Source organism: Emydura macquarii, unplaced genomic scaffold (genome assembly GCF_026122565.2).
Source record: "Emydura macquarii macquarii isolate MOO-44397 ecotype Brisbane River unplaced genomic scaffold, CSIRO-AGI_Emac_v2 contig_2846, whole genome shotgun sequence".
NCBI classification, from domain to species: domain Eukaryota; kingdom Metazoa; phylum Chordata; order Testudines; family Chelidae; genus Emydura; species Emydura macquarii.
Window position 1 is genome coordinate 4376756 of NW_027132983.1, and position 12986 is coordinate 4389741.

At 37.2% G+C, this 12986-nt stretch overlaps 1 long non-coding RNA gene across 1 annotated transcript in view; it reads left to right on the top strand.

Annotated features, from left to right (window-relative positions):
* Window positions 1-2145: 2145 nt before the first annotated feature.
* The window catches only part of LOC137166381 (uncharacterized), a 31764-nt gene continuing 20923 nt past the window's right edge, over window positions 2146-12986 (top strand). Inside the window, exon 1 of the long non-coding RNA XR_010923673.1 lies at window positions 2146-2176. This is a non-coding gene — a long non-coding RNA (uncharacterized lncRNA). The remainder of the gene's footprint in view (window positions 2177-12986) is intronic.

The following is a 12986-nucleotide window of genomic DNA, read 5'->3' on the forward strand; positions in this document are numbered from 1 at the left end:
TTAAAATAGAGGTCTTGACCACTAGTAATTAGATCCCATGGCACTTCCAGCCAGTGTGATAACCTTGGTCTCATAACCAAATTCGAATTTAGCTAATTACACAGTGCCCATCTAAATTAATCCTGATGTTTAAATTGAATATGTTCTTCTTAATCCCTGTCCTAAACAGATGTGCAGAGTTCAAACAGTGAACCTATTAAATAGTAGATTACACCCAAGAAGGGTTTGCATTTTGATTGTGAATAAAGTAATATTTCATCAGTTTGTGTATCTGCTCTATATTTCCACAGTGTGTTGGGAATGGAGGAGAGAAGTTGGTATTAAATTTACTTTATTCATTACGCCAAGATTTCTGAGACTGTCAGATGTCTGTCAGAGATATGTAGCTGTGCATAAACCCTTATCAAAATATTCAGAATGGCTAATGTTAAGATGTTAGGTTTAATAAGGGCTTATGTTACTCAAACAACATCTTGACAAATATTAATGTGAAAGTGTATTTTGTTCTTGCTTACTTAAAAATAATTAAAATCATCTCCAAAAGGTGTTGGAATAGATCCTTCTTACTACAAATTTTGTGAGTCTAAAATGTCAAATTTGGAAACTGACTTCATGGGTTTTTTATATCGATTCCTAGAAGAGATGTTTTTCTTTTTTCCTTCAAAAGCCAATGTGATCTATAACTTTGAATAATGTGCATATTTATTTATTAGCCATTTTTATTCAATATATTTCTTTCTGAGGAAAACTGAGGATGTCTGCTCATTTCTAGGCTCATCTTAATGCTTTCAGCTCTGCACAGAGAGCAGTTATGAATTACAACATATTCTTAACATGGATCCACATGTTTAAATGGTTTTTGATTTTGGCATTTATTATAACTACATAGTCTTTTCACACTTCAGTTATACTGAAATGAGTGTTAGATTTTTTTTCAGACTCACTTTCATGTTTGTGGAGTAGGAAAATGATAAAAACATGGTAGCTTTTATGAATTATGGAATAGAACAAATTAGACCCAAGTAAAGCTGGACATTTTTAAATGGCTGGGCCGGATTTCTTTGGGTCTTAGATTCATTCTGCTCAATCACTAATTTGCATCTCCAAAGATTGACTCATTCAATTTTTTTTTTTCATTTAGTGCCTGCATGCTGTTGCATGAGATCCAGATCAGGTGTATTCAAGGTAAGTCTTTCATTTCCTCTGTTTTAGTTAGTTGTGCTACAATTGTATGTGGTTACACTGACACTGTTCTCGTTTCAGTGTATCTTTTGAAACCACTGGAAAGATAGTTTTCCAGATGAATCCATCCAATTAAAGCCTTATTTCTAGTTAGTACAGTAAAACCACTTCCATGTCCAGGGTAGCATCACATTTTGTATATCCTATTAAGACTGCATATCTGTTTGATACTGAGGTCATAGGTGTTTTTACTTTTGGTCTCATTCTTATTTTAATTTAATTTTTTTGTGGTATGTATTGGATTGCCAGCTCTGTAGACTGAAGCTTTTTTATTTACATAGCAAGCTTATGGGCAAGGGCGTGCACACACGTACTTGCTGGGACAGGGACCATCTCTGTGGTTTTTTCAATGTCAATCAGAATGGGACCTTCATCCATGACTGGGGCCCATATGGGGTTACTGTAATACAAGTAACAACAAAAACACTTCAGGTTGCGCTATATGGCCCCACCAACATGTGTCTACCTTGTCCAGGGGGACCATTTATAGAAGTGAAGTTATAGTGGAAGTTCGTTTCTATGGCTGTTGAATCCTTGGATCTTCTGATCAGATAAACCAACGAGTGCTGACTAAAGTAGAGGCTTGCCTAAGAGAAATGTTCAGAAACCATCAACTCATTTCTTACGGGCAACAAAACACAAAATAAACTGGAACCACCCTTTCATTCACGTAGGATTCATTGAAGGTGAAAGGTTTTGTATCTTGAAACAAATCTCCGAGACTGACTGACTAGCATGCTGACGTAATATTTTACACTGAATGGTTTCTGAGAGGGCGGGGGTGTGTGTGTGTATGTGCGCAGATTTTTTTTTCTCTGCATATAGATGGGCAGTGGCACTTACTTACACATCCACAACTGTGGAGGTCTCCTTTTTATTATGAATAGGTTAAATCCTTGCGGCGTTGAGACATTCCCATCAAAGATGACTAAAGGTACTTTTTGTTTCAGACTCTATCCAGTTGCTGTCCAAAGCAAGTTTATGTATTTTATTTAAAGAGGAACCACTGAAATAGCAGAGCCATAAAATCTTTGTCACCAAATGCTAAAGCTTGTCTGGATCAGGCTGCAAGCTTGCAATAACTTATTTGAAGTCTTGCACAGGACACAATAAAATAGTAGCAATCTCAAAGTTTTTCTTCAGTTTATTAATGCAGAATATTATTATGGGCTCAGGCAAGTGAGCTGATTGTACTGCTGCCAGCCTTATTCATGTTTTTTTCTTTTTGTGTTATAGCAGAGCTGGAGTACAAAACCAAATAAATTAGACTATTACTCACTCTGAAACTGAAGGGATAATTCACTTTATGCTGCCAATTTGTCTGCAGTGGGTTTGAAAGGGAGAAAAATTATAATTAAAACAATAAACATTAGATAGCAAAGAATACTTTATTGCACAAAGACAATTCCAAGTCTTGAGAACTGGATTTCTGCACAGTCAGATCAGTGTCTGTGCTTCCTTTATAACTACTTGTTTCATATTTCATTTAATAAAATAAGAAAGATGACCCAATATCTAAGGACTGTACCAGCTAAGCTATTGGCATTCAATAGGTGACTAAAGCTAAGTGGCACCTTTTAGCTGATTTCCCACCTCCCTCCCCCCCAGCGCTTGTATGTCACAGTGCAATTTTTATGTGTTCTACATTTACAGCACACTGCAACTCGTTGTTCACAGTGGATCCACTGTGAACCTGAATGTGTTGCTACATCAAGTGTAAGTCACAAGTGAATAGAAACCTGTACCTGTAAATATATGGATATTTTTTTCATATCTTTTAAAAAAGGTCCAATATATCCTCTAAAAAGTAAGTTACTTAATCTGTTTACATAGCTCTAAAAAGAATGAGAATATTAACTAGCATTTTGAAATTCTAATTTACTTTCAGATATTCATTGTTCTCCAAGCTGAGCCCAGCATCATTACTCACTTTTTGAAGTATGACTTATCTGATTAATGTGGTTTGGAGTTTGTGATATTTTGTGTCATTTGTCTCCTTTTTATCTTCTGTAATGCAATTTCTGTAAGATATACCCTTGAAGGAATTGACTGCAATTTGTTACTGAGTTAGAGAAGCAATACAACATAAGAGAGTGGAAGAGTGATCCATCAGGTCTATCTACTGATATGATCTTGGGGATCGTTATTGTCCACGTGACTTGTCTCTACTCTAGAAATGCTTCACATGGCCAGATTGATTTTTATAATTAACTTATTTGAAGTGTGTATGTGAATAAGTTATTAACTTCTCTAGAGACAGGGTTTTTTAAAATTCAGGTCCAATGAAGATAGTTCAGAAAAGAAGTCATTTGACAGCATACCAAATTAGACACACAGGGTAACTAATCTGATGTACCTTACCTTCTCAAATTCTTTTCGTATATCATATTCTTCAAAGGAACACAACTATCTGAGTTCCATGTTTCTGCTTATAGGAGGCATTTCACACACTCTTCCCAATCATGGTGAAATGACTAAAAATGGAGCTGAGAGGTGATCTCTCACTGAGGAACCAGGAGTAAGAGAATGGGGTAATAAAATAAAAGTTTCTGAGGGGCGTTGATAGGTCTTCCAAGGTATTTGGAGAGAAATTTCTTGGTGATGAGCAGGCAACAGGTATTAAAGTCGAAATCTAGGAAGTTAAATTGTTCTGCACTCTGAGTCAAAAACAGAGCTGCATATTCAGAATTAGTTTATGACCTCTTGATTGTACTGGGCAAAACAAGGCTGTTCAAAGTGTTTTTGTCAGTGTCTGCAGGGGCTCAGATCTGAGTGTGCCAATCTAACGTCAGATTGTCAGAAAACAGGGCAGACACTTGGTGGTATGTTCTGTAATGAGATTTCACTAAACCAGTAACACGTGCACTCCTGGGTCACTATATTAGTCTCACAATGGAGTCACAGGCAGTCCTCTTAGGTGGCTCTCTCATTACAAGAGGTAAATTGCTTTGCTCATCCATTCTCACCTCCTACTCAATGACTGTCATTAGCCCTCAAGTACCCGGTTTTCATCCATCTCCCCCATTATTCTCTATGCACTTGTATATCTATGTTTCCTATTTACTGTATCATTCTACCTCTGCATCTGACGAAGTGAGCTGAGTCTCATGAAAGCTTATGCCTACAAAAATTAAATTTGTTAGTCTTTAAAGTGCTACAGAACTCTCATTGTTTTAACTTTTGTATTGGCTTAGTTCTCCATAAGTCTCTCAAAGCTGTCCAAAATGGCTCTGGGGACTTCTGTCTTGTATTTGGAATGCCACTGACACCATCCAAGTAGATCAGATCAGGATCATTCCCTTGAATCAGTATTTATAGATCCCGCTCAGAGAATGCATGCTGAAAAGTGTCTTGACCCACGGGGGTGCTTCCTTTGATGAAGATTAGGAAATGCAGACTGGGTCTGTGAATCCATTGTTGCTTAATGGCCTTTGCTTTGAAATTAACAACTTTTCATTTATACGTCTGAGGCTCCAATCTCCAAGGGCTAAACATAATGTAAACACAATGTGAGAGCCAGAAACAATCCTTCATTCATTTTTCATGAAGTTTTACATATTAAGTGAACTTGCATCTAAATGCTAATACATCCATTTGATCTAGGGTAACTAAGTACAATGTAAATCAACAAGTTTTAGATGAGTGAACACCATAGCACTAACATTTCACTAGTTTTCTAGCATTTAGAGCAAATGTAATTATTTGACATATGCCTCGTAAAAGGTAATGTGATAACATTCTCCTTTGTTCTATTCTAACAAATTATTTGACTTGAACACACTATGACCTTTTAACTTTCCTTTGGTTTCTATTAGCAAATGAGTGAATAAGCCTGCTGCCTTGGTTTGAGCTGGCAGCCTGCTAGGTAGCATCGGTTTTCTTTTAAAAAACAAACAAACAAAAAAAACCAAAAAAAAAAAAAAGTTTGATTCTGTGACTTGCTTTTGGCTCAAAGATGACTATCCACCATAATACAATGCTAGTGGTGTTATGTTTATTGTATTTTGTAAAGATGTATTGTATTTCCATGTATTTGTGAAACAGGTGAATGAGTTAATGGCCCATTGCAGAATTTATATAACTTTTATTGCAAAAAAAGCTACCTGTACAAATATTAAGTTAAACATTCTGGCCCATATGCCCCTATCACCTCCATCCCTCGGCTAACAGAGTTCAGAGGGGACCTTAACATTCCCAACAATGTAGAGCAGTGGTGGGCGAGATGGGCAGGTGGAAAGCAGAGTATGTGGTGGGTACCATGCTTTCCCAACAACATAAATGTTATTTTCTCCATACACTGCAACTGCACCACACATAGCTTAGAGATACAGGCAGGCAGAGTCAAGGAAGAGCTGTTCCATGCATCATGTTTCCGGTGGACTTCTGTTGTATGGGAAATAATATGGATACATTCACTTTTAAAGATAGATTAAACTATTTGTAAAATCAAAGATATTTTTGTCTATCTTACATGTATTTGTTTGGCTGTGTTCTGCTTTTTGAAAAGACTTGAGAACTATCTTGAGCTTTATTAAGAAGGGGAGTATAATAATCATATATAAATAGACCCACGATCCCAGTTATATATTCATGACACATTAACTGTCTACAACTGTTCTTGAGAAGTAAGTTCTTTGTGTGAATATGAACAAAGGAAGATTGTGAATACTGTCAAAATGAATTCCATTTTTATTCAAATAAATGTTCAGTATTATTCATAAAGACCTTTATCCTGTAAATGATCAGTGAATGGCTCAAGTATCCCATTTTTGGTTTCTTACATGATGGTCCTTGTGAACACTGGGACTATAATACATCAGATGCCATATCCCAGTGTGGTTGCACTGAAGCAAGCTGCTAGTACAGACTGGCAGAACCATCAGAAGGCATGACTTGCACCAGTGAGGTATAACTTTTCTCGAAACTAGGGTTAACTATGGGTACATACCTTACAGTATATTTGCCTGTCTATGCTAGAGGTTTGCATCCATGCAAGAACACTGATGGCTGTGAGTATGGCAAATTCTCAGGATACACAAGGCCTGTTGGTGTATCTCTTCTGGTTTCATATTCAAATTTTTTCCTTGATGAACTATTAACACTGACTGATTTAACTCCCATAAAGTCTTTGGTTATTGTTACAGGGCTGAAGGTAAAACTGTCTTTTCAACGTACTACTCTCTCCAGTATAAACACTGAACTGGCTGAACATACTATTTTATTAAAACAATAACTTAATTTTTATCCGTGTATTTAACAGGAGCTGTTCAGAAACATCATATTAAAATTAAAGTGTCATAATAATTAGTCACTGGGATGTTACAAAAATGACATTAGTATTTTATAGTGAACAAGTTGGTCTAAAACCACTAAGAGCTGTCTTTGACCGAATAATAGGACCGTTCTGCAATTGGCTACCTTGCAATAAAAAATGAACATGGTTTTTAGCCATGAATAAAATAAATATTTTGACCATACTGGCAGTGTTTTATCACACTGTAAAAAGCCTTCTAAACTTTGTATTTTTTAAGACTGATTGCATGCACTGGGTAAATCAAATTCAGATGTGATGGGGTAGTCTTGGATTTTAGTTTATACTTGTTTAGTTAAGACTAGATTGGTAGCCTACATCTGCCCAGAACAAAGGACAGCACATTGTTGTGCTGACCCGGGAGACAGTCTCCCTCAAGGAGCAAGTAAACTATGTTGGGTCTATACCCCGCACAACATATGCTCCCTGATGTGCTGGTGTAGCTCTCTTGCCAGGGTGTGTGTGTGTGTGTGTTCGTTCGTTCTAGGGCTCCAACCCCTTCCCATCCACTCAGAGAAGTGGATGGGAATGCAGCAACTGCAGAGTCTGCTGCCCTGAAAGTGATGCACAGGCATAAGGGGGCCTTGTGCTATTGTGCAGTACAGGCCACAATCTAACCCTTGGTATAAGGAAGTCACACAAGTGCCAAAAATACAATATGCACAGTTACCAAAAGGAATGCGTCACTTTCGTTTGTATAGTGATATTGTGCAATGATATAACCATTTGTTAAAACCTTTTTCAGGCTCAAGGATAGAGTTCTTTCTTGTGACTAATTTCCCCTCCTATATGATAACAATATTTGTTATATTATGAACAGAAATACTTCTGATCTTGCCATCAAGTTAACCATTCTCTAACTTGTCTGTAGTGACTAGCAGCTGAGGGTGAATGGAGGGGTACCTTCCATCAATGATTTTCTTAGTTATATACAAAGCTCTCACCACTGAAGAAAAATCAGACTCTTTGTGTCATCGCCACGGGTCTCGAACCCAACTTTGCAGGGTTTATAGGAGCGGACACACTCCAACTCTCCACCTGGCAGCTTGTTAATGCTTGCTTACCTGGAAGGCATGAAGCCCATTTCTAGTTAGTGGCTCCACCCTTGAGTTCCTATTGGCAGAGTCTTGGATCAGCTGATTGGCCCTACTTAAGCCAGTCACAGGAACAGGAAGCTCTCTGAACAACTGGGCTCCATCTATCTTCAGGCAGGTGCCTACATCCCTCTCCCTCCTGACTGGGGATTTAGGTTTGTACTCCCCAGAAGAGTCACTGTGATGATCCCAAAGGTCTAACCTTAACTCAGTAGCTGCATCTTTACCCTCTTCCTCCAGGGACAATGGTAGTGGATTTATCAGTGACCAGACAGCCTGCACAAACCAAAGTATGTTTTATTTCAGGGTGGAACATTACAGCAAAAAATATAAAATAATCAAAGGTCTAAATGCATATTAAGCTTACAAGAAGTCACCCATCTTCCACATGGGTGTCTGATACATTTCAATGTCCTTCCTCATCCTTCCAGTGGAATTTGCAGTTTTGGTTAAAGGTTCATGGCAATTTGTAGATCAAGAACCTCCTCAATCAATTTAAGCTCAATCTTTATACTAAAAGCCATTCTTTGTCTCCTTGGCCCTGGAAAGTGGTCTAAGCTAGCATATGCAAAAATCCCCAGGGAGTGGTGCCTTTTTGGAATTGTTTTCTTGTTCCAGAATTTGCAGTAATCACCTTCCATTGATTACAGCTGCTGGAGGGAAGCTTGGTAACTTTCCCGTTGACATTAGAATACAATATCTGGCTCACAAAGATGCAGATAACATTTATAAAATTGTTAGAATGGTCATATGCTTTGTGTCCCTGAAAAAATGACTATCCCTGTTTTCAGGAGTGTCAGTCTTAAAAAAAAAAAAAAAAAAAAAAAAAAACATGAATTGTCCCAGTTTTCATAATCCTTGCAGACTCTGGTACTGCAAGAGGGCCCCAAACCCAAATGGGCAAGTGAAACTGACAACGGGCTGGCTACGCGCACCCATATTTCAGGGCTACCCCTCTCAATAGGTCCATTGCATGTTGTCATCCTGTCCTCTCCCAAGACCTCACACTGAATCCTTTCTGCCTCCTTTCTCTCTCCCCATCACTTCTACAGGGTATTGGACAAACAGAAGGATGCAAGAAACAGGGTTGAGGAGGAGAGTTGAGTAGGCACCTTTTTTCTTCCAATCTGCAAAAATCCTGCTGTGTGAAGTTACTTGACTGTTCTGTAAATCTCCTGCAGGCCCAAACTGTGCAACAGATGTGTTTTCTGCTTTGACAATCTGATCCCATTACCTAACTAATAATAGAAATATATTTCAAGTGGTTTTCCTTCTTCTGTTGCTGCAGTATTACAACACTATCTGAGGTTTCTGCCTGTGAGATGAAAGCTTACTTTTTTGCAGTATAGTTTTTTTGTAATGACTTTCTGTGCTTGTCTACGTTTGGATTTGCACACATTGGATGCTTTGCTATTGTTTGAATATGTCCAAATACAATTCCAGATGTTCATTGGTTGCATTAGGTACAATATTTATTACTTGACTGCTAAAATATTGGGGGAATGGGTTAGTGTAGAAGCGGATTTGACAGAGATTCAAATGTGGGATAATGAAAACTTTCTTCAGCACCACTGTAGAAAGCCATCTTGTATATCTTAAAATATTTAATACCCATATTTTCTCAAATAAATGTATTTCATATGATATACTTGATGCTCATTTGTTACTTATGCAGTAACTCAATACTCCAGTGATTTAAATGTTGGGCTCTATCCATTTGCACTTGTCATAGGTTATGCTACATTTCTTTAGGATCCATGGAAAAGCATTTAGACATTGATCAATGGGCACTATATCAGAGAATTACCATTGGTGAAACTTTAATTAAAACTGGCCACTTAACAGTTGAGAAACAGGATTCATAATTATGTAACTTTGGTCATAAAAAAACACTCAGGAATGAAACCTTAAACAGAACTTCTCAGCTGTGGGAAGAAAATATTCCTTTTTGCAAAATTCTGATGGGTATTTTCATGTTTGTGATATTTTCTTTAAAAAAAGCTTTATACATTTCAAAGTTGGTTTAGGGTATATAGAACTCTCGTACAGCTTAGAATGAAGAGCAGAAATTTTGGCTATTGGTTATTCCATAATGTGTGTGGACTGACATTGGTATTTTCTTTTAAAAGATAAAAAGCAAGCTCAGGAACAAGTCCAAATTGGTGTAATTTACACCTTCATCAAGTTAGACTATAACTACCTACTGATAAGTATCTTAAACTGCCTTACACAGTTCCTCAGATTTGACCCACTGAGACTAAGGTGAAACTAAGATTGTGAGGGCTCTAATGAGTGGGTGTACTAGTAAGGAAAAAACCAACTACTAGGAGCCGATAAATAGGTGTAAGCTAAAGAAGAATCCCCTACTCTCCATGCACATTGTATTGTGTCCTTGTCTAACATCACTGTCTAGGTACATGGCAAGTTTGTTAGTTCTAATCTAAAGGCATTGTTAAAACATTTTGACTAATATATCTACTTTCAAGATGCCTGCCTCTGGACACAGGCAGCTGATTCAACTTTGTTGCATCTATCTTTTGGGAAGATCCTAGCATTATGCTAGAAATGATTTGGAGTAATTTTAGTAGTAACAAAACTAGAATAACTTTGTTGTGTCCTATATCTCCGCTTTCCCTACAGGTTAAGATAGGCAGATGTGACTTCTGGCTACCCTACTTATGCATCATTCTAAGGTCAAGGAATGATGAATGAGTTGGAGAGCTAAGGTATAGAGCTTGACAATGACATTTTGCTTTGGATCAGTAGACTCACGTTACTGTTGCTGCTTCTTTATCAGCTTATGAAATGTAAGCCTAGATATATAAATACATAAATGAATGATAAAAATAGGTGATACCATTATAACAGTAACAATATTTGATTTATGTTAATGTATGTTCCAACGGAAGCCTTTTTTCTACCTTAAAGTGCTATCATGCTTCTTCTCCTTATACTAAATAAAAAGCTGGACTTCAAATTAGAGTAATTTGAGTTATTCTAATATGCAGTAGATTCCTGCTTTTTAGTGCAAAATCCTTGGGTAATTTAGTGTGCATTATTTTCTCAAGATAGTGTATAAAGGTACCTTAATTACAGTAATTAACTTTGCATTTGGAATAGCAGGTACTAACCACTCAGCGTGGGATCATATTTAAACCTCTGTTATTTGTCTTTGACGAAATGTCAGTGCAGGTAAAGCTGTTCTCAGGCAACTTCAACTTAGTTGTACTTTTTTGTATGGAAACCTTCAGTTATGGAGTGAGAAGAAAACTCCTTTTGCTCTTTTTACAGTTGACTTTTTTTTTAAAAAGCTATCACTTTTCTGTAATTTCGTATACGTTGTGACTTATGAGTGACTTGCTTCTCTAGAATGTCGTCTTACCATGCACATTGAAATATGAACTTCATAGCATTTAAATGAGCGTATACTTTCTTTTCTTTTGGTATGCGCTACAGTCTAAAGTTTGCAGAAGGCAAGTAATAGCAAATTAGGGACTTATGGATAGAATTTTAAAGAGCACACATTCCACTGAAAAACTGATGGGCCTTGTACTGTGTATGTCACTTAGGCACAGATTTTTAAAGGTATTTAGGTGACTAACTCCCATTGAAATAACTGGTAGTTAGACACTTAAATACCTTTTAAAAAAAATCTGGGCCTTGGACACTCAGTTTTTTAGCCTAATAATAAACAATTTTCATATGCCATTAAGAACGCCCACCCATTTTTAATAAGCTAGTGTCCGTGTCCCCCCCCCCCTCCCCCCACACACACACACACACATGTTTAGTAACTGTTTTCTACCTTATGCAGTGGTTATAGACAGTCATTATATAGTTAGCATAGCATAGATAAAGGCATTTTAAATTGCCCTTTTTAGGCAGTCATAATAAAGTTGCTTGAGAGAGGTAGCTATATTTCCATCCTTGAGCTAGTCCGTTTGGTTCCAGGTTGAGGTATTGTGGGGAAGTTTCCAAGGCTGAAAGTGTGGTACCTTCAAAAACGCTATTTGTTTTCTGAATCACTTAACGTTACTCAGAATTTTATTATTTATTAACCTTCAAATACATTGGTCATTCACTGAGTTAAGACCTTAACAAGCGTAACAGCTATTTATATGCAGATTGTAGGAGCCAACTTTTCATTTTCCATGGATGCTCTGTGCAGAACTTCCTAAGAAGTCCTACAAAGTATAGTGTAAAACTTTTTATAATGTTTTTGTGAAATATCTGGTCTCCATTTTAATTCTTTACATGCTCAGATTTTTTTTAAGTAGTTTTGAAATAAACTTCTACATTAAGGCAATGACCTCTGCACATAAATAAGTCAGTATCTCTGTGTAGTACTACAGTAGCTCTGTGATGAGCCTTCTCCATCTTGATTACAGGCCTATTTAGCCCTGCCCTTGTGGTTTAGCAGTATGGCAAAGCCTGAAAGATGAAAAATCCTGAGGCAATGTTCCCTTTCTCCCCCACCCCCAAACCAGGAGATTGGTATAAAACCCATGAGATTTTCAATAAATGTATTGTGTAGTGTTTTGTTTTGGTTTTTTTGTCTGTCTTCTGGCTTTTGGACTCCTCCTAGAACTGGGACTCTCTAAAATCACCTCATATAGGGGCCAATAGACATCTATTAGGTGGGAACAAATTTTAATGCTGCTGGGCCCAATTCTAACTGGAGACCTACAGGTGAAAGACTCTTTAGATCCTTAACATTGTCCTGAGATATGAAGTTCCCCATAAGTATTTTTTTAAAAATACTGCAGAATGAGACTTGCTTTCTGGAAACACATTTATGAAATCAAGTGCTGATCTTTTTGGATCAGTCTTCCAGTTTCTTGATACATCGACATCATCTACCAGGCATTGCTCTCCACCTCAAGTATACTGAAAGAAATTTCATGCTGTTCTTAAAATGATAGATTCTGTTAACCAAAATTCTCTCACTAAAAATGCAACAGTAAACAAATATTAACACAACACCCAATTTCATTGCTAAACTAATATTTTGCAATATAAAATCATTCAAACAACTTTGCCAGGGTCCTTACATTATGAAATATATATAAGGAATAATTCAGTCTTTGAATCCACAGCAAAAGCTTCAATTTCAGCTGTGAGATTGAGGGGGAAGTAGGCTGTTATCTTCTGTGTAAATTAGCCTATCCAGGGAGACCACACCTATTTTGCATGTGGATTACACATGTGTTTATGGCACAGCACTAGAACTCTGGTTATCAGGATTCTTGGTTTCTTTTCCTGGCTCGGGGAACTGTGTGTCATCTAATGGTGACAGATAGAATTGTCAAATGTAACAATGCTCATATTTGAGTCATCTT